General features: G+C 36.9%; 1 pseudogene; it reads left to right on the forward strand.

Moving 5' to 3' along the window:
• The first annotated feature begins 3,806 nt into the window (after positions 1 to 3,806).
• LOC130051704 (uncharacterized) overlaps positions 3,807 to 21,698 on the forward strand; it is a 50,205-nt pseudogene continuing 32,313 nt past the window's right edge.

Below are 21,698 nucleotides of genomic sequence, written 5' to 3' on the forward strand. Positions count from 1 at the left end.
CCCAGCTCGTGAAATGAAGTGAAATTATTCATGGAATCGAGAATAATATTTCAGAATTCGGATATTGTTGAAGGATAAATTTGATAAAGAAAACGTCAAGAAAAAGCGTTGTGGAGAAGTTTTGGAATGTGCCTTTGGGTCCAGCAAAATTCAAATATAGCAAGGAAATACATGTCTTTCAAATTTAAGGTTTGATAGAAAGTTGATATAATAATGACCGATGGAATTAAATGATGTGTGAATAGCAGAAGTTGGAGCAGATGAATATACTAAGAGAAATATTTGATTTTCCGATATTTGTATCCATTAAGGGAATTTAGAATTAAATTTGTGCCTGTTTGACAAATGCATCGTTTTTCTCTTCTTTTCAGTCTACCTGTAGGCATCTAATACGTTGTTGCGTTTACCTGGCACCGTCAAATTCTCAATTTATTATCATCAATCTGAATGCTGATTTTATATTCATTTTTTCCTATGATATTGCCTTTACGTGAACTTTCAACGTTCTGCAATGCCTGGTCTACAGAAGTGTATGCAACTGTGTCTATAAAATGATTTACGCTATTGTTTTCCATATTGGCTTGCTCAATAAGGGTCTACTTCACTTATTTTATTAAGGATAAATGCTACGCCAGATGAAAAGTTGGGGACATGTACAACAATATTTTGAAATTGAAAACTTTCAAATTTACTTTTGATAAAAATGCTATTTTAGTAGAAAGCAATCTGGAAAATAATATTTAAAACCCCTTCTGGACTCGAACCGGCGATTTACAGTTTAGCAGTCGACGTGCTTCTATTTATTTTCATCATACATTAGCTGCAATAATGTAGCCCTCTCCAAATTTTTTTATTCTGACGTTTTCGGGGGAGGGCTACAATTCCATAGGATCTTCGTAATGGTGCAAAATATTTTTATGGGTAACTTGTAATAAGCTCCGTGCATTTGTCTCCAATGCTGTTTACCCCAAAAAGAGTACCAACTTGTGCTCGGGCATGTCTAATAAAGGTGGTTTTCATTCAGTATCATGTACAGCATGCAAGTTCTTTGTTTGCTCCGCCATGCTTGTTATCGCGAGATCTCGTTGATGAATCTACTGAAGAATCTAAACATTGACAATCAGCACGAAATGTAGTTACTTGAGTCATGCCAACAAAAGAAAAAAGGAAAAGCATATGGTGGGGAAAAAACACACACTCAGTTCCGTTTTTTTTTAAAAACTTGTTATCACCTTTTCATGTCAATGTCTAATCAAGACACACGGTTTTAGTTAGATTGTAACGAGCGAAGCCCATTAATATCTTGCAACATGACTTATAGACATTTAATCCGCCTCTTCATTTATCGTGACGTCATATTAGCTGCAATGTTGTTGTTTTTCTTTCAAACTAAGCAATTATCAACAAAAACAAAACGTATGATAAAGCTTGTCTGGAATTTAAAAACGTTTGTGGTACTTTCTAGACAATTTATTTGTTTTATTTACGGGGTTGTCAGTGAAGTATACCGCAGTAACGGCGATATTTTTCCAGAAGCAGTATGGGTAATTCTAATTTTTTTTTCAGTTAATGAAGAGCAAATCACGTGACTCATGTGTACTCATTGGAGCGAGCTTCGCTCGCTATGATGAGTCTAGGCACATTGCGTCGTTTTTCAAAGTTGTGTGATAGGAAGCAAACGGAGAAAAAAGTTCTTCAATATGTTGAAACGAGCGAAGCCCATCAGTCTGATTAAAATCAAGCCTCTCACTTCGCTCGATATACGGACGATATCTACGTGGCCACGCTTTTAACAACTCAAGAAAATCTCCTAAAGTAAATATCTTCATACGGTAGAGGAAATAAATGGTATTTTGAATTTTTGGTTTTGTCTCCACTACCAAACATCAGAATTTTAAATTAGTAGCGAGCGAAGGTCGCGTCGCGAAGCGACGAGCTCGCTCCAATGATTACACATATGAGTCACATACGTGATTTGCTCTTCATCAGCTGAAAAAAGATGAGTATTACCCATAATGCTTTTAAATTCCAGACAAGCTTTCTTATAGCTTCAAACGTTTTGTTTTTGCTTGGTTTGAGAGAAGAAGAAAAAACATTGCAGCTAATATGACGTCACAATATAACTGTTTACATCCACTGCGTTATATTTCCTGCGTTAAGGTGGGTCCTTAGTCCTGGATTTTTGGGGTTTAGGTAGCATTTTTTTGTTTGGAATCAATAAATTAACATTTAGAGTAATGAAAAAATGCAAATTAGTTAAGGATTTCCATAATAATTTACACTACTGAAGTCATGTACCCCTATGTAGATTTTATGGAATTCATTGGAAACAGTTATTTGTCATTATTTTAAAATAAAAACAACAAGAAAATTGTTTAATTGCATTTATTTATCAAGAAACATGTCAATAACTAAAACACATGTCATTTTCAATATGTTCATCAAGTTTTAGAATGATAAGTGCAGAATTATTGAATTAGCGTTATTCTCCAAAATGTTAAAAAACGAATAAATGTAGACACAATTTCCTTATAGCATGGTTTACATATCTTTTTTTCTGTTTATATTAGTAGATGTACATCTATTATAGTTATTTATGAACAAAAATCCATACCTTTCCTTAATAATTTCAAATTTATAGCTCTAGCGTATGTATACCCCCATAAAAAAACGAAGTCTGGCACCATACAGCTGAGCTATTCAAAATCACTCATGGATTAAAATTTTATGTAATTTCACAAAAAAGACACAGATAATGATTCCTTATCACCTTAGTAAAATGTTTGTGAAAATAAAAGGAAATCTATCGCATAATGGACTTGATAAATAATTTATTGAAAACGGAGTTATTGTCCTTGGATTCAATATTTTGAAACATATCATTGACTATTCAAATATAACTAAGACTTTTGAAATATTTTATGGCTGACAATTTTTTAAAATAACTATTGAGAAAAACTCCAACAAAATTTATGTTCCAGTCATTAAATCATTGACTTTGCAAAATCCTATGACGTCACAGGAGTGTGGAACTACGTTAAATGAGGAGGCGGATAAAATGTCTATAAGTCGTGTTGCAAGATGTTAATGGGCTTCGCTCGTCTCAACGGTCACATCGTACAACATATTAAGTTATGTTTTTGGTACTAGGGTATTCGCTAGCGACATTCTGAAAAAAATAATTTTCAAATCATGCAGATATTTTTGTATGAGAAATGAGTCGTCTTTAGCGCCACTAATTCGTATACTGTACAATAGTTGCCCAACTGACGCATCATTTTTTGTAACTTCTATTTCAGAAGAGTTTCAAATTTTAGAGTGCGTTCGAGATCGAACAAATTCCTGTCGATCCCGAACGCCGAGTACGCAACCCGAGAACGGGTTCGAGGTGTAAGAACTCACACCACCTCTGTAGGTAGTGTGGTCGAAGAACAAAGAACACGTTCGTGCGTACATGTTCTCGCCATTCGTGACTCTAAGAACGGAACTCGAGAACAACGGGAACGGCGATTTGGAACCCACTCTTGGAGTTCCGATATCCCGTATTGAAATAAAAAATCAAAAAGGAAATGCTCTAAACCAGTACATGAAATTTCTGAAATAGCCATATATATATATGTCATTTCTGCCTCATGCTAAAATAAATAGATTAATTTTTTAACCAATAAATCTCGTTAATTAATTTTATTCACATTTGACTAATAGTTTCCTTGTTTTCTTATCCATGCTATTCTTGCGGAAGAAAGGGGAGTGTTGATATTGTTAAGGACGGATACAAATATATATATATATCTAAAAATACCATAGAATAAGGCATATCGCTGTAAAGCTTGGAAATGATTGTCACGTTTTACTAGTGTGACTCGGGTGTGTCTGCTTAGAATGGCGGCTTACAGATTCCACACACAACTGGATGATTCGGACTCCACGCTGTCGGAATCCTCATCAGAATCTGATGACGAAGGTAAAACTTTAATCTCACAGACACATCTCGAACACGTTCGTATTCTTTAGAATGACAAAGTTTAATTGACTGGGCATCTAATTTGAAGCTTTATTCCAATTTGCTCGAATGTTTAAATTATAACAGGTTATTCAAAAATACATGACATGTGCCATGAATCCATATTTTTTTCCCAATGAAAATCATAGTTTTGTTATGGTTTAAGAGATTTGTGAGGCAAAATGATGCTGTAAATAAAAGTTTTGTTGATAAGTTTTTATATTTTCTGTTATATCAGTTCTATAATTTGATTGTTTGGAAGGGTCCTCTGATGATTCCGATGAGTTACAGGGGGCTACTTATAATCCCAAGCCCAGGTCTCAGGTGTCCACAACTTTTCAAATCGGATGCACCACTGTAGCTATTGTTGGAGGAGACCTCAGCAGACAAAACGTAAGGACACACATGTACACAAGTGGATTTTGAGTATACCGACATATGATCTCGTCCTTATCACTTGGGTTTGCTTGGTGAAATCATCATGTCATGATGAGTAAAACGTATTATTTAAATGTATACGGTTAATGTTACGTCATTTCTTTTGATTACGTAGTCGTTTGGAAATTCTGAAGTTGTATTTGATTTGTTTCGTTGACCTTTTTATTAAGGTGGATGTAATAGTTAACAGCACTAATCCGAACCTCGATTTGAGTCAAGGAAGATCTTCCAGTTCGCTTCTGTCCGCGGCAGGGAGAGGGATTCAGAGGGAGTGTCAGCAAAAGTATCCTAATGGGGTACGTCCTGGACAAATCGCTGTCACAACAGGAGGAAACCTAGCCTGTGCTGCTATATATCACGGGGTTTTGACTAGATATTCATCAAAGAAAGAGGAACAGGTATTAGTTTAAGGCATTTCACCCGATTCATTTCAGTTTCTATCCAACATTTTTTGCGTCTTTTAGATTATGTAAGAGTTTAGAGTCACGTCTCCACGATATGATATTATGAAAATTACAAGTATGCATTGACATGTATTTGTATTCATCACAGTTTTAAGATGTAATACCAATCCTGCATACCTTTCTAATCATTCATATAATATTTTTCCAAATTTTCATCTTCAATATCTTGGAAGCTATTCATTGATAAGAGCTCGATGGAAAAAAATTATATAAATACATGTAAAAAATTAATTATTTTAGATCTTGGCTGACTTGGTAACGGTATGTTTAGACCAGGCTGATTCCAACAGACACAGGTCCATCGCCTTTCCACCGTTTGGGACCGGGTACCTGTCCTACCCTTCGACAAGGGTTGCTGAAATAATGTTGGAGTGCATTGAAAAGTACATTCCACGAACAGTTACATCTGTAAACATTGTTATATATTCAATAGATAGCAGCTGTTTTCAGGTAATGGTTTGAACATCGTTATTTTTAATTAGATTTTCTTCTCCTTAACCAGAAAATCATAACAAATTCTTCCTGCTAGGGACGCACTACATTATATTTCTCCTCTTTCAGGGGGAGACATATAGTTTTTGTTCTTTCCGTCCGTCTGTCTACCACAAAATCTTGTGAACGCTTCTCCTCCTACATGTATACGGGTGAGAGGGGTGGAGGGTGTAAAATAGTTTGTGAACACTTCTCCTATATGGTTATTTGATAAACTTGAAACTTTGTACAATGCTTTATTGTGATTTGTAGATGTGCTTATTGTAGGGACAGGGGGATCCAATAATTTTCCTAAAAGTTATAGTGGATCTAAGAGGGGTGGAAGATGTAAAATAGTTTGTGAACACCTCCTCCTATATTGGTTATCGAATAGATTTGAAACTGTGTACAATGCTTCATTGCCATTTGTAGATGTGCATGTTTGTGGGACGGGAGGATCCAATTATTTTCGTAAAAATTATAGTGGATCCAAGAGGGGTGGAGGATGTTAAAATAGCTTGTAAACGTTTGTTTTCCATTGTGGCTTATCCATATGTACAATACTTCAATGTCATTTGCAAATGTGCATATTGTAGGAGCAGGAGGATCCAATTGTTTTCCTTAAAGTTATAGTGGATCTGAGGGGTGAAGGGTGTAAAATAGTTTGTGAACATTTCTCTTATGTGGCTTATGGGAGTTCATAATGTAAATGTTCCTGTTCGTGCTTTCTCCTTCATACCATGCATTGCATTAAGGGGAGGAGGTTTCATTTGGAGCACTTCCAATTTGGGGAGCTGGGGAGACATTTGTTTTTCATAAAAACAACCTCTAGTTAATTTCAGGTTTGAGATGAGTTTTTTAATACATGCTTTTGTAATTAAGATTTTGAAACCTTTCTCTGCTGGAAGCAGTGACATGATTTGAAGAATCTAGAATCTATTCGACACGAGAAGCATTGCTTTCTTTGGGGAAAAAAAGTATACATTCGTTGTTCTTGAAAAGATTTTAATGTTTTTTTCATATGTATGCCAGTATAAAATCTCTCTGTATGTATACCAGTATAAAATCTGTCCGTATGTGTACCAGTATAAACTTTGTCTGTATGTATACCAGTAACAAATCTATACTAAAATGGTAGTTCCACGTGCGATAGAAGCGGAAAACACTGACACAATCTTTTGATTTCAGTCAAAAACTTCCCGATGTTAGCTGCTTCTATCGCACTTAGACCTATTCCATCTTAGTTTATATTTATTATGAGCGGAGGAAAGAGTATAAAGACGTTCATGCAAAACGAACAATTATTTTCAAAAAACATACTGAAATACAAAACAAACCAGCTTAAGATAAAATCATCAAACTCCGTTACAAAATCAGCGATCCCCGATGCAATGTGTACATCTACATATTTTGAAATGTAATTCCCGCGAAATTTCCAACCATGTCGGACTCTCAGAACGCTAACATATCAGAAGCTGCAAAACTTCTCTACCTTGAACAGAATATCAATATGGATATGTATTTAGTTGTTGTTTTTCAGCTTCCTTGTTTCCTTCCAATGGAATCTAAATTCTAAAATTAGATTTATGGTCCGCTTATTCGCTAGTCAAAAGAGCGAAAACCCTTGACGAAAAAAATCCACAGATACTAATATTTTAATTTGGTAAAAATGATCTAAATCTAAACATTCGGCAAATATGTGTGTGTGTGTGTGTGTGTGTGTGTGTGTGTGTGTGTGTGTGTGTGTGTGTGTGTGTGTGTGTGTGTTGGGTCGGGGATACACTTTTGTCCCTGAGTCCGAGCACAGTATCATGTAAGGTTTACTGTGTATGCTGCACCTTCTGAATAACTGTCAATGTCCTGCAAGGATGCTTGTCTGCTGGTTTCTTGTAGGCCTAACCATGCTGCTGTTACTGGTCTCTTGGTTAGGCCTACTTTCCTGTAGTAACAACACCGCAGCTTGCAAAAGTTTTGCAGCTTCTTATATGTTGGCATTCTGAGAGTCCGACATGATTGGAAATTTCGCGGGAATTGTTTCAAAATATGTACACATATACTTATTACGTACATAGACTTGCACGCGTCAATTCAGTTCATGACTGTTAGTTTTGCATCGGTGATCGTTGGTTTTGCAACGGCGTCTGATTTTATTTGAAGTTGGTTTGTTTTGCATATCAGTATGTTTTTGAAAATTGATTGTTCGTTTTGCATTTTTTACCCTTTTCACCGCCTATAATTTGTTCCAGGGAAAATTCTCCAAATGTTGATATAGGTTATGGGACAATTCGTTATTGAAAAAGGTGTTACTCGTTTAAATTTTTTCTTGTGTTGAGTTTCGTCGGCATTTTTCCGTGTAGTTGATCATGTAAAAGTCACGTGATTCGCCATCGTGAAGATGATGATGGGATAAAATATGAAGCGATGGAATAATAGTGCAATGATGGAGCAATGACTTAGTACACCGATAAAGGTACGATAATGCGATGACCTTATAGTGATCTAGTGACTTAGTACACCAATAAAGGTACGATAATGCGATGACCTTACAGTGATCTAATGACTTAGTACACCGATAAAGGTACGATAATGCGATGACCTTATAGTGATCTAATGCGTCATTGCACATTCACTCCACAGTCATCGTCTTTAGCCTGTCAGTCGATATTACGATATATATCACATAAGTAAATTATGATCAAAACATTTTCTCACTACGTTTAATCACAATATCGTCCTACAACTTGGGATATATATACTTAAATACTGGGAAATAATTTGAGAGAATTTCATCGTTTTGGGATGAAGTTAGTATTTAATCAATTCGTTGAAATGATAATTCATTAATCTGATTTATTTAGGCTTTGATTTAACATATCAGTATTTTACCTGTATTGTTTACCTAGGACTTCCTAAACGCAGCAATGAAGCATTCGTCGTCCACGTCACTGCAGAGTAAGTACACGTGTAGATTTTCTCTAAAGGAAGATTTGAAAAAAATGTCGTTGCCTATACAAAGTATGTGAAACCTTCTATTTCTAGACCACAGACAACACAATCCGTCGAAGGTTTCTGGTTCTTCCGGAAGTAGTGTCCGAATTGGTTCAGTGAACGTTAGGGTAGTTCTTGGCGCCCTGAACACAGAGAAAGTGAGTGTTAGTATGAGAGGAACCTTTGGCGATGTAGAGTTTGGACATCAGAATCTCCCAGATGGTCTGCTGTTCTCTTTTTAACGTCCATCTCGTTTATTTAGTTATAGCTAAGAACAAGATAACCTAGGCCTTGGACCAAGGCAGAATTTGTCATACAGTGAAAAATTATCTAGCAGACAACCGGACGATACGGGCGTATGATGAGCAAAGAATGATTCAACAAAACTTGCGTAATCCATGATCCTTGTTAATGGTCCCAAGGAGGGGTTGTGTGCATCATATACTAAAATTTACCGTTCATTTTTCTTTACAAAATAATATCAATATTTAGTTGAAAAAAGTGTATACTAAATTAAAACATGTAATGAGATGGATGGCCTCTATTGATATTGGAATTTAATGCCCCTTGTTCAATACAGAAAACGATAATCAGAAAACTGCCTTAGTACTTTAGGTTTAGAAAGGGGTTCATATAACAGATTATTGAAAATGCCTTGAATAGTGGACATATTGGTAGTCGATAAGGCATCTGAGCGCAGAATTCTCAATCATTATGTCGGGAAATGTGAGAGATATTTGTCCCCTCTGATCACAAATCAAGAGGACCAGATGTACGAGGCCCTCGTATGTGTTCGACGCTTAGATAAATCACAATACAAATACTATAAGTATCATACCAGCACCGCTGTGTCGGCGGACTTCTCCGTTTCCTTTTTACTCGGCTTGTTGCTGTGATTCTATAGTTGTACTGTCGGGCTGGGGGTTGGGTGTGGAATACTAACTATGCAATTAGGGAGAGGTGAACATTGAAGATATACTGGGTGATTGTTGTAGTATTTCCCGTGGGAATCCGGGTTACAATAGGTTCTCAGTATTCCTTGCTTGTCGTGAGAGGAGACTAAATGGGGCGGTCCTGCGGATGAGACCGTGAAAACTGAGGCCCCGTGTCGTAGCAGGTGTGGCACAATAAAGATCCATCCGTAAGAGTGAAAAATTCTCGAGAGGGACGTTAAACAATATTCAATCAATTAATCGTTGTAGTACTGTAAATTAGTTCTATAGATTGATGGGAATAATGTTGTGTTTTTTACAATTGAGGCTGATGTATTAGTTCATTGTGCTCCAAAAGACTTGCAGCTCCATACTGGTGCTTTGTCACGGGTTTTACTGAAGGACGCAGGACCTGGGCTTCAGCAGGAACTCAGCAGCGCTGCAGCTGGTGGAATCAATTATGGAGGATTGGTTATAACCAAAGGATACGGACTACCATGCAAATTTGTGTTTCACGGAGCTCTGCCGAAATGGGGATCATTATCACCAAATCCTTCAGGAGTTCGTCTGTTTCATTTATTACTGTTTTTCATCGTGTATTTGAAATTCTTAGCAGGGTGTGTGGTGACAAATTTCTATACCTTGTTATAATACAGCATTACTTTTCGTAAAATATAAGAATATATTATTTTCATTTTAGTGTCTAGACCAATTTGTCACTAAATGTCTGGAGAGTGCTAGTTTTAATTCGTTAGGATCAATAGCATTTCCGACCCTAGGAATTGGTGCATTGGGGTATCCCACGAAAGATGCAATAAAAGTTATAGTACAGAGTATTCATACGTTCAGCTTTAAACAGCATTGCAGCATGAAGGAGATCATCATTGTGGTTTATAATGGCAACAAGGACTCTTCAAAGGTGCACTCTGTGAGTACATTAAATTGTCTCTGCATCTCCAAACGAAGACAGGCGATATGCAACCTAAGAATCTAGTACTTGTAATAAGATGTTTATTTAGTTGACCCACTGCATCCGAAAATATTTTTCCTTAAGAAAATCAGGATCAGAACTTACATAAATCATTCGTTACAGGAGCTGTTGAAGGCGCTAGGATTAGGTCAAAATCCATCAGGTTAGTTGTTTCTTAATGTGGCTCTGATTATGTTGTAGATATTGGTATATCTATATATAAACAAAACAATTCATTTGATAGTTTGTTTTAGTGGGTTTTATTTATGTTGGAAAAGTTTTAACAGTTCTTCAGTGTTCTCCATCACAACTTAGTTTGATATTTGGTCAAATGCTGCAGAATCATAAGTCCACATAATCTTGGAGATTGTAAACAATATATACTCATTCTTAACCAGGTTCACAGGGAACACAAGGAGGTGCATCGTCTGGAACACAAGGAGGTGTATCGTCTGGAACACAAGGAGGTGCATCGTCTGGAGTTAAGTTCAGTAGAAACATCGGTAACATCCCTGTGAACGTCATAATAGGCAGTCTGCCAGATCAAAACGTAAGCCGTCCTCTTCAGGAGACACAAATATAAATACATGTACTCAATATTCCTAAAGTATATTGGTTATTTTGGTGTAGGAATTTATCACTCATAACTACATATATGTAGTATTATGACTATAATTTTCAGATATAACCAATAAAGAACTCATTTTATGGATTATTTTACAAAGCATGCAAAATTCAGAATTTTAAGCGTTACATCTATGCCAGGTTGGTGTTCTTGTGAACAGTATTGGACAGGATATCCAGATGAATTCCGGGGTGTCATCCGCCCTCGCGTCTGCTGCTGGTCCAAATCTCATTAACGAGCTCCAACAAAAATGCCCGAGTAGAATACCGTACGGGACTATTGCTGTTACCAAGGGTTACAACTTAAAATGCGCAGAAGTGTTTCATGGCGCCTTATTGCAATGGTACTCAAAAAGTACAGGCACTGCAAATCAACCAGATATCGTAAGTCTTTGTGCCATTTGTAGATCATAGAAAGGTTCCCTGGTGTTTGTGTTATGAAAATTAAATTCAAATTTACAACATTTAGGTCCTGGAAGAATTTGTCTATAAATGTCTGAAAACAGCCAATGCTCACGGACACAAGTCTATTGCGTTCCCAGCACTGGGTACTGGAAACCTGAAGTTCCCACTGGACGTTGCTGTTGCTTGTATTGTGGCAGCAATTGTAAAGTTTTCGGCAAAATATAGCTTTTCTGAAATACGAATCGTACTGTATGGAGGAAGTCCAGACCTGAGACAACTTGAAAAGGTGTGTTGCTATTATAACTAGCATCAAGCTGCAATGGGTTTTTTTTTTCTTCTTCGAATTTATAAACATGAAACTTTTGATATAAAAGAAATGAGACTGTCTTTCAAAATTTGCATCTTTGTAGGAATTTAAGGATGAATTGGCTAATCCTGGAAAGAAAGGTAATTGATAAAAAAAAAAATAGCATGTAATTCTCAAATATGCAATCATTTGCAATACAAAATAAATTTATTTCATCTATAAAATTTTTCCATAGTGAGTGCCGTTGGGCACCCAGTACCTCATGGACAGTCCTCCCAATACAAGGAACCACCACGTGGTACAAAAGCCTGGTTGGCATGGAAATACCGTGAAGATCTGAGGACACCAATGTATTGGACAAAATACACTAACAAGAAAACATTGAAGGATTGGAATTTGGACGTAAAACCAAAGGTCCACTCTTTAGAACCAGTGGATCAGCGGGTTTTCAACTCAATAAGTGCTGCTTTAAAAAGCTCAATGAGTGGTTCAAAGATCATAAGTATCAAGCGAATAGAGAATGTGGATGTGTACCAAAAATATGGCGATGAATGTCAAAGGTTATTTCGAAAAGCTAATGTCGAGGGAGATTTTGTTCCTTTGGATAAAGTAAATAATTCAAAAGGTCCCGTAAAATTGATGAAAACCTTGGATCCAGCCATCACTAAATATACTCATTCAGAAATTAACGAATTTTACTTCTTCCATGGCACGAAAGCCCAGTGTGTAGACGTGATATGTTCACAAGGATTAGACAGTCGATTAGCTGCAAGCGGAAGGGTCGGTTGTGGTGTGTACGGGGCAGAGGTTGCATCAAAGTCCCACCAATATGTAGGTATGGGACATACCTTTCTTTATTGTTTCCGAAACATAACTTTTCAATCACATGTTCATTATTCACATGAGAAATATCTGATGAATGATAAAATAGTGTATCAGACAAAACTTTTCTTTGTTTTTTTTATAGGACCGAACCATAAAGGAGAAAACCCTATGTTTCTCATTAGAATGTGCCTTGGAGATGTATTTTTGACTAATTCAGGAGGAAATTTTAAACGACCTCCATGTAAAAAGTGCCCCAACATTGTGTGCACTACCCACCTGGAAACATACGACAGTGTGGTAGCCAATGGTGGTTCGTTCTCGGACCGAGAGTTTGTGGTTTACGACAGAAATCAGTCCTATCCTGAATACCTCATTTGGTACACGTAGATACATTCGGGTACATTTCTGTTTCATATGGTTATGTTATTCAAAGAAAAACTACGAAAACATGTTTGTGAAAATTATCGAATGAACAAGTTTCAATTACTTTTGCAAAATATTCTAAGTCACCTCAAGTGACCCATTGCTATGTATTGTTTTCCGTCATCGTAACTTTTGAACATTTTTTTTACTTCATTTCAGATACTACTCGGCCGATTTTCACCGAAGTTGCTGTTGAATAGATTTTAGAGTAAGGAAACAAAAATATGAGTTCCGTGCGTTTTGCTTCTTTTTGGGCCCTGATTCAAACAAAAACAGATATACATGTACATAAGAGTGAGAGCAGCAGCCATGAATAAGTTTTGTGTGCACATTGTACCCTTGACAGAAGTTGGAAGTAAATTTACAATTTTCACTTTTGATTCGATCTGCTTGTGACTATACGGACCTGGCTCTGAGAAGGGAACGGATAATAGACTTAAATGAAGTACTATATTTTCTATATATCCTTGACTTGTAAAATTTCACATATACATGGCTGACATTTGAGTGATATGTAACGTGTACTCTCATCATGAATTCTATGGACTTACAGATAACAATATTCTAAGGATTTCAAATTCTAACTGGAGATGGGCATGAAGCTTGGTCAGACCTGTCAATAACAGCTTATTTTTTACTACAATTTTCACAATGTATTTTCTTTTATTCCTTCAATAAATAATGTGGATAATGACACATTACATGTATAGCAATATTTCAACAGTCAAAATCTAAGAACTGTAACAGTAATAAAATGTATACTCAATTTATGACTTGTTTTACATTGTTTTGCCTCTATACATTTTTATGTAAAGTATAATGGCGGATGTCGACCATCGAATTTACAAATATTGTGAAACTCAAGACCCCTGAACCAGGGGGTTTATGCCTAGGGAAGGAATTCTCGTAGGGAATTGAAATTGCATTAATTCTTGAAATACGTGTATGAAAGGGGAAACTGAACATTTCACACACACCATTGTATAGAAGAATAGTTGTAATGTATGGAGTGCCAAATAAACAGAAACTCAAATAATTGAGGATATCAATGTTTATTTTATCATGAATCATTAATTCAATTAGTGTGTGCATTAATTCAATTGATGCATGCATCAAATTAATTATTGCTCTCAAATGAATTGATGCGCCCATCAAATCAATAATTGCTCTCATCCATTGAATTGATGCCCGCATGAATAAGGTGGAATTATTGATCACAAAGATCAATTTAGATCTCGGTAGAAATGATCTTATAATCTCTTTAATTCAATTGAAAATGTTGAAATATCTAAAACGACTTGTGAGCGCATTACTTCTACTAAAATGATAAAAAGACGATCGTGGATATGTGGAATAGAAGATATCTTTCATCAAATAATTGCTCTCTTTAAAAGAATCAATGCGTGCATCAATTGAATTAATGATATCATAAATTCAATTGAAGAAAACTATAATTCAATTATTGCGTGCATTTTAAAATTGAATTGCTGCGTATATAAATTGAATTATCCCTCTCTTCTGTTGAAATATAACGCACATCAATTCATTGTTGATATCATTAATTTGTATGAAGAGAGCAAACATTCAATTATTTCGAAATTCCTAAAACTTGAATTAATCAATACACGTGAATAAAGCTGATGTCTACAGATTTCAGCTTAATGGGTAGTTTACTTATTTTAACCACCTCTGACCTGAAAAAATTACTCAAAAGCATATTGGCGGAACTGTCATACCTTTTTATTTGAAACAACATTCACCGTTAACATGCCACTATCATGTTCATACTCTATGAGCCGATCTTACCACCTGTAAGCTTTTGGCAGCATAGCATTCACAAATATTCAACAAACCATATCAGAGCTGGGGGACCTGGAGACAACAGTATCCCTCAGCAAATGGTTTTCTGTCAAAATTGCGCCAACACGTTAGAAAGATTGACAAAGGCAAGTCTATATATTTCTTCACCAGTCTCTAACAGCCATGACGATTTCTGAAATTGAAAGAAAACTCACAGCAGAAAATGAGTTTATCAAATTATACAATAGAATTGGACCTTCAAACCAACCATAATATTTAAGGGAGGGATGGGAGGGGAATTCGTCTGCACTTGCCCGAGGATGAAAATGAAAAGGCCGAGAGCGCATGCTCGCGTTGGGACTATTTATGGACTAAGTCTGGTGTCAAGAAAAGGACAGCAAAATTCCGGAAAAATTGAATTGCACTTAAAAATATTCAAGCATGTCAAATTCGTCATTCTCAATAACTGAATTTATCTTAAAGGGATAAATTTGATTACTGCACGCATCCATTCAGCAGAATCGATCAACAATTCAATTAATGCGCGCTATAATTCAGAACCGTAGATATCATTAATTCTCTGAAAAGATCTTTAATTGAATTGTTGCGCGCATTGAATGAACTGATGACATCTTCAAATACTGAAAGATACCTTTAATTATTTGAGTTTTTCTTGATGTTGGCGCTTGGGACCCTGGGATGGGAAGGGAGACTCCACAAACGCCTGGTCTATTGGGTCTGTTTTCAGTGTGAGGCTCTATAATTCCTAAACGAAAATACATTCCATCTCTGAAACCATTTATTCATCCTGAGCCTTTGGACAAAGGTTGCTTATGATTGGACAATGTGTCATGACTCTGGTCCAGTGTGATTAAGCCGAGTAAATCTTACTACCGGTATATTCATTGTTTTAGAATTGTGATGCGGTACTCATACTGTATATTGAAATCTACAAATAAAACAAGGTTTAAACTATAGAATGAAAGAAATATTTGTCTGAACAACAGCTTAGTATATGAGAGATTTATTTCATATCTTACACACAGTTTGTCATACGACCAGAAGCAGAAAAATTAGACAATCCTTTTGTCCATCTCAGATGCGTCATTTACATAATTTATTAGGCTCTTGTTACATTATCTATTTGTATTTACAATAAATAATTTGTCTGTCGGCCGTCGCATAAAATTATCTAACTGCCACCATATAGATATCTGGCAACCGCTAAGTACACACAAATTTCATTGAAAGTAAATACATTGATTGGTTACATTGGGAAACCACGTCCATGGTTACAGACACCACCCACTAGACTATCCAGCAAAAAATACACACTGTTCAAGTCTTTTGACAACTATTTTCTCAAATTTCATTGTGCCTGATTCTCAAAATGGTAGTGATCTCTTTTATCAGTGAAAGACCTTCAGTTCGACTTTTAGATATATCGATGACGTTTTGTCTATTAACAATGATAGCTTTCATTCATATGTCGATTTGATATATCCCTGTGAGCTCGAAATAAAGGACACCACAGAGTCGTCCACTTCTGCTTCATACTTAGATATTTGATTGAAAGTAGACATTAACGGCAAACTAACAACTCAACTGTATGACAAACGGGATGATTTCAGCTTCTCCATCGTCAACTTCCCACATTTATGTAGCAATATTCCATTATCACCTGCATATGGTGTTTATATATCGCAATTGATTCGATATGCAAGAGCTTGTTCTGGGTATAGTCAGTTTTTAAATCGAGGTAAGCTACTGACAAACAAGTTGATGGTACAGGGATTTCAACAGTCTCGACTGAAGTCAGCATTTCGCAAATTCTATGGTCGTTATAACGATCTAGTTCGTCAATACAACCTCGCATTGGGTCAAATGCTGTCTGACGTGTTTCATACCGATTGTTAAGCCGTTCTTGGCACACTGATTTTGACTGCGGATAACTCCGTTTACCTGATCAGGATATGGGGCTCACGGCGGGTGTGACCGGTCAACAGGGGATGCTTACTCCTCCTAGGCATCTGATCCCACCTCTGGTGTGTCTAGGGGTCCGTGTTTGCCCAACTATCTATTTTGTATTGCTTGTAGGAGTTATGAGATTGATCACTGTTCGTTATCTTCACCTTGCACAAGGTTGTTTAGTCTTGCAGGCATAATGTCTATTGTCTGTGACAATGTTTTGTCAACAAACACCTTTATATCTTGAAATTCAATTACTGTATGCTTTGAATTATATCTGTGCAATATTGTGGGAGGGAAAAAAAATCAAGTTTGAATTTCCTTAATTTTTTGGTTTCGTATACCATATTTCCTATAAGTGTTATGTATAGAACCATGTCTATCAAGTAAATGATTCTAAAGATATTTCCTGGAAAATATCTTGTTATGTCCAGTTTGATCCTTGACCTTGTGACCTGAAAAACAATAGGGATCATGTACTATTTAGTGGTAACCACTGTGCTAAGTTTGGTAACTGTCAAGCAAAGGTTTATTGAGCGGGCAATATCTTATGTCCAGAGATGTTTGACTATTGATCTTTGACCTTGTGACCTCAAAATCATTAGGAGTCATCTACTCCCTCTATAGACCCAGTGAACCAAGTTTGATATACATGTATGTCAAACAAAGGGGTCTCAAGATTTTGAGTAGAACATAATTTACAGTGTCCAGTTTGACCCTTTATCTTGTGACCTCAAAATCAATGGGGTTCATCTACCTCTTAGGAGAGGTCAGTGTAACAAGTTTTATGTCTATCAAGCAAATAGTTCTCAAGATATTGAGCAGGCAATATCTTATTATACCGGTATCCAGTTTAACCCTTAATCTTTGACCTTGTGACCTGAAAAATGATAGGGGTCATTTAGTCCTTACGTGCTTTCAACCAAAGCATTTTAAAGATATTGAGCAGACAATAGCTTACTATGACTTTTAACCTGAAAATCAATAAGGGTCATCTACTTTCTAGGAGCAACCACTGTGCCAAGTTTGGTAACTCTAGGAGTAACCACTGTACCAAGTTTGGTAACTGTCAAACAAAGGTTTCTATAGATATTGAGCGGACAAGACATTGTCTACAGACCGATAGACGGACCCTTGACCTCCAAAAACACAGTTATAAATTCTGCGACATTCAGGTGTTTGTTGATTTATACCAGGTTTGCATAGGCGGGGCGAGCTTTCGTTATTCTGTTTTTTAAGGTCCATGGTGGAAGTTTCGTTGAATTTTGCAGCTCGCATAAAAAAGTTATCTACGTCTCCTGTTACTGGTATATATCCATTAGTTTTGCTGATATTTACATGAAAATAATGCTCTCTTCAAATGAATTGATGATATCAACAATTGATATTGTTGCGCTCTACAATTCAATTGAAGAGAGCAATGCTTCAATTATTGGGCGCATCAATTCAATTCATGCGCGCAATAATTTGATGTTTCAAATTTCAACCGTCTCGTTTCGCGAATTCTATGGTCGTTATAACGATCTAATTTACCAATACAACCTATCATTGAGTCAGATCTTCCAACAGTCTGTTGGAATCCCCATGGGCACGAATTGTGCTCCTTTGTTAGCTGACCTGTTTTTATATTCCTATGAAGCAGAATTTATTCAAAAACTTCTACGTGAGAAGAAAAAATCTCTTGTGGCCTTCAATTCGACATTTAGATATATCGACGATTGTTGATTCAATATATCCCAGTGAACTCGAAATAAAAGACACCACAGAGTCGCCCACTTCTGCTTCATACTTAGATATTTTATTAAAAGTAGATATTGACGGCAAAACTAACAACTCAACTTTATGACAAACGGGATGATTTCAACTTCTCCATCGTCAGCTTCCTATATGTACATGTATATAGGAATATTTACATTTTCAACTGTATTCTCCTACATAGCACTATTACGAGCAATACGTATTTATCACTGCATAAATCCACTACGGGGTTAACAGAGTCACGGCTGTGTGTATGAACATTTGTTAAAAGTAGGTAACCGGTACTGCTTTTACTAAGGCAATACACATCTAGCAATCGCTCTCACTTACTACAGAAGTCTATCAATAGATGAAATCAACATCACAAAATGTATTTATGGTTTTATTTGTATTTCAAGCAGTGGATTTTCATCAATAATTGATAAAAGCATTTCTGTAAACAATGTCTTAGGGGGCCTACTAATGTATGTCTAAAATTTCGTTTGCTACAACTTCATCCTGGTCATCGGGGATGCGGAATTGTACCTACTGCTAGACGATGACATTAGGATTTAGCAAAAGGGTCATTCACTACCAGATACATGTAGCAACATGTTGTGAAAAGAAAGCAGAGTGCGTAAGTCTCTCCTGCTGGTATTAAGACTCCTGTGTGACGCCTCCCCTTGACAACAACTGGATACTGGGCACCATAAGGCCCCTGACTGAGATCGCAAGGGCGATGGGTGATGGGACTCATTAGTCTGGGACGGCAGCCTATCTACATGTAGGAGAAGGGAAACTCTTACTCTAAACCCGGAGGGTGGAAACAGTAAGTTAATCAAGACATCTAACTAAGGGAAGAAAACCCCTGAAAGTAAACAAATCCTCTCAGAGGTTGTTCGTAAAGTCAATCACCCGACACCATAAAAAGAATTTCATTACGGAAACTGAGAACATGCAGAAAAATCACCAATTACAGGAAGATACAACCTTTAAACAAATTTCTAACAATCCAGTACAGGGTTATGCTTTAGGAATAATGTCTGCAGGCCAGAGCTGAAAGTAAACCAGCAGACCGGTCGATTCACTTTCGACCCCAAAACAAACCCTTAGGGTAGGATGCTGGTATGTCCGGAATATGTATCAGACTGGACGGACAACACAGATAATTGAAGAAATGGAAAGATATAGATTGGACATGGTAGGGATAAGCGAATGCTGATGGACGGAGTAAGGGAAGACAAAGCTAACACCAGGAGAGACAGTAATATACTCCGGGAGGGAGGATGAAAACCATAGAAATAGTATAGCAATTGCAATGTAGAAGGAAGCAGCCAAATGTTTGGACAAATGGAATCCAGTAAATGACAGAATAATAACAGCAAGGTTCTGGTCCAATTACATCAAAACATTCATCATTCAGGTGTATGCACAAACCAATGATGCTGATGAATAGCATAAAGATGAGTTTTTCGAACAGCTACATTCAGCGATGCAGAAAGCACCAAAGCGTGACCTACTTATGACGTTAGGAGATTGGAAGGCCAAAATAGGAGCCATGTAAAGTGGAGAGGGGGGAATAGTTGGGAGATATGGTATAGTTTGCGAGAGAAATGACAATGGAGACAGATTTGTAGACATCTGCAGCACCAACAATATGGTAATCTCCTCTATAATGTACCCACACAAGGAGATATACAAACTATCCGGGACAACTCCAGGCTTGGATTTCTCGGGGAAAAAAATATTAAACCTAAATTTGACTATTCTTTTATTTGAGCAGTCAGAATTTGAGTAAACTTTTAAATTTAAGTCCAAGTTTCGACTCAAGCGGTTTTTTTAAACACCAAAACCAGATTGACCACGTAGCCATCAACCCAAAGTTTAAAAGGTCGGTGTAAGATGTGAGAGGATATTGAGGAGCAGATGTTGGAAGCGACCACCAGCTCGTAATTGCAAAAGTTAAATCAAAATCACACAAAACTGGAAAGAAGATGACACAAAATAGAAGGTTTGAGACAATTAATCTGAAAGTTCAAGACATTATGTTCCTCCAATATCATCGAAAAGAAATGGAGCAATATCAAGAAATTTTACACAGAAACGCAAGTAACGTACTTGGATGTAGAAAAATCGAGAAGAAAATTTGATAAGTGGTAAAAGCTGGATCAAAGCAGAAGGGGAAAAAAGTGAAAGCGCAAAATAGAAAAGGTAGAATCAGAAAGACCAAAGTCAGAGAGGAGTACAGAGAAAAAGACAACGAAGTGAAAAGAAGTACAAATGTATGCGTAACGACAAATGCCAGTTCATTTATGAGTTAGCAGAATAAAGCGGAGGAAGCTGCAAATACGGGGCAAATGAAGCAGGTATACGACATCACCAAACAGATGTGCAATGAACCCAAATGTAACATGCAAGTAGTGAAGAACAAGGATGGAGAGATCAAGATATCATCAAGCGATGGAAAGAACACTTTGAAGAAATATTGAACCGAGGAGATCCTTCAATAATTGCAGATGTTGTAATAATGCATGAAGGCCTCAGCATCAACACAGATCTTATCAGCAAAGAATGCCTCAGTATCAACACAGATCTTATCAGCAAAGAAGACCTCAGCATCAACACAGATCTTATCAGCAAAGAAGGCCTCAGCATCAACACAGATCTTATCAGCAAAGAATGCCTCAGTATCAACACAGATCTTATCAGCAAAGAAGGCCTCAGCATCAACACAGATCTTATCAGCAAAGAAGGCCTCAGCATCAACACAGATCTTATCAGCAAAGAAGTCCTCAGCATCAACACAGATCTTATCAGCAAAGAAGGCCTCAGCATCAACACAGATCTTATCAGCAAAGAAGGCCTCAGCATCAACACAGATCTTATCAGCAAAGAAGGCCTCAGCATCAACACAGATCTTATCAGCAAAGAATGCCTCAGCATCAACACAGATCTTATCAGCAAAGAAGGCCTCAGCATCAACACAGATCTTATCAGCAAAGAAGGCCTCAGCATCAACACAGATCTTATCAGCAAAGAAGGCCTCAGCATCAACACAGATCTTATCAGCAAAGAAGGCCTCAGCATCAACACAGATCTTATCAGCAAAGAAGAGATCAGTATCAACACAGATCTTATCAGCAAAGAAGGCCTCAGCATCAACACAGATCTTATCAGCAAAGAAGGCCTCAGCATCAACACAGATCTTATCAGCAAGAAGAGATCAGTAGGGCACTTGGGAATGGAAAGGCACCTGGAATAAACAACATCCCGGCAGAACTACTGAAAGCTGACACCAACATGACTGTAAATATGCAGTTGTGTGAATTATTCATAACAATGT

The sequence above is a fragment of the Ostrea edulis genome, chromosome 2 (assembly GCF_947568905.1).
Source record: "Ostrea edulis chromosome 2, xbOstEdul1.1, whole genome shotgun sequence".
Taxonomy (NCBI): Eukaryota; Metazoa; Mollusca; class Bivalvia; order Ostreida; family Ostreidae; genus Ostrea; species Ostrea edulis.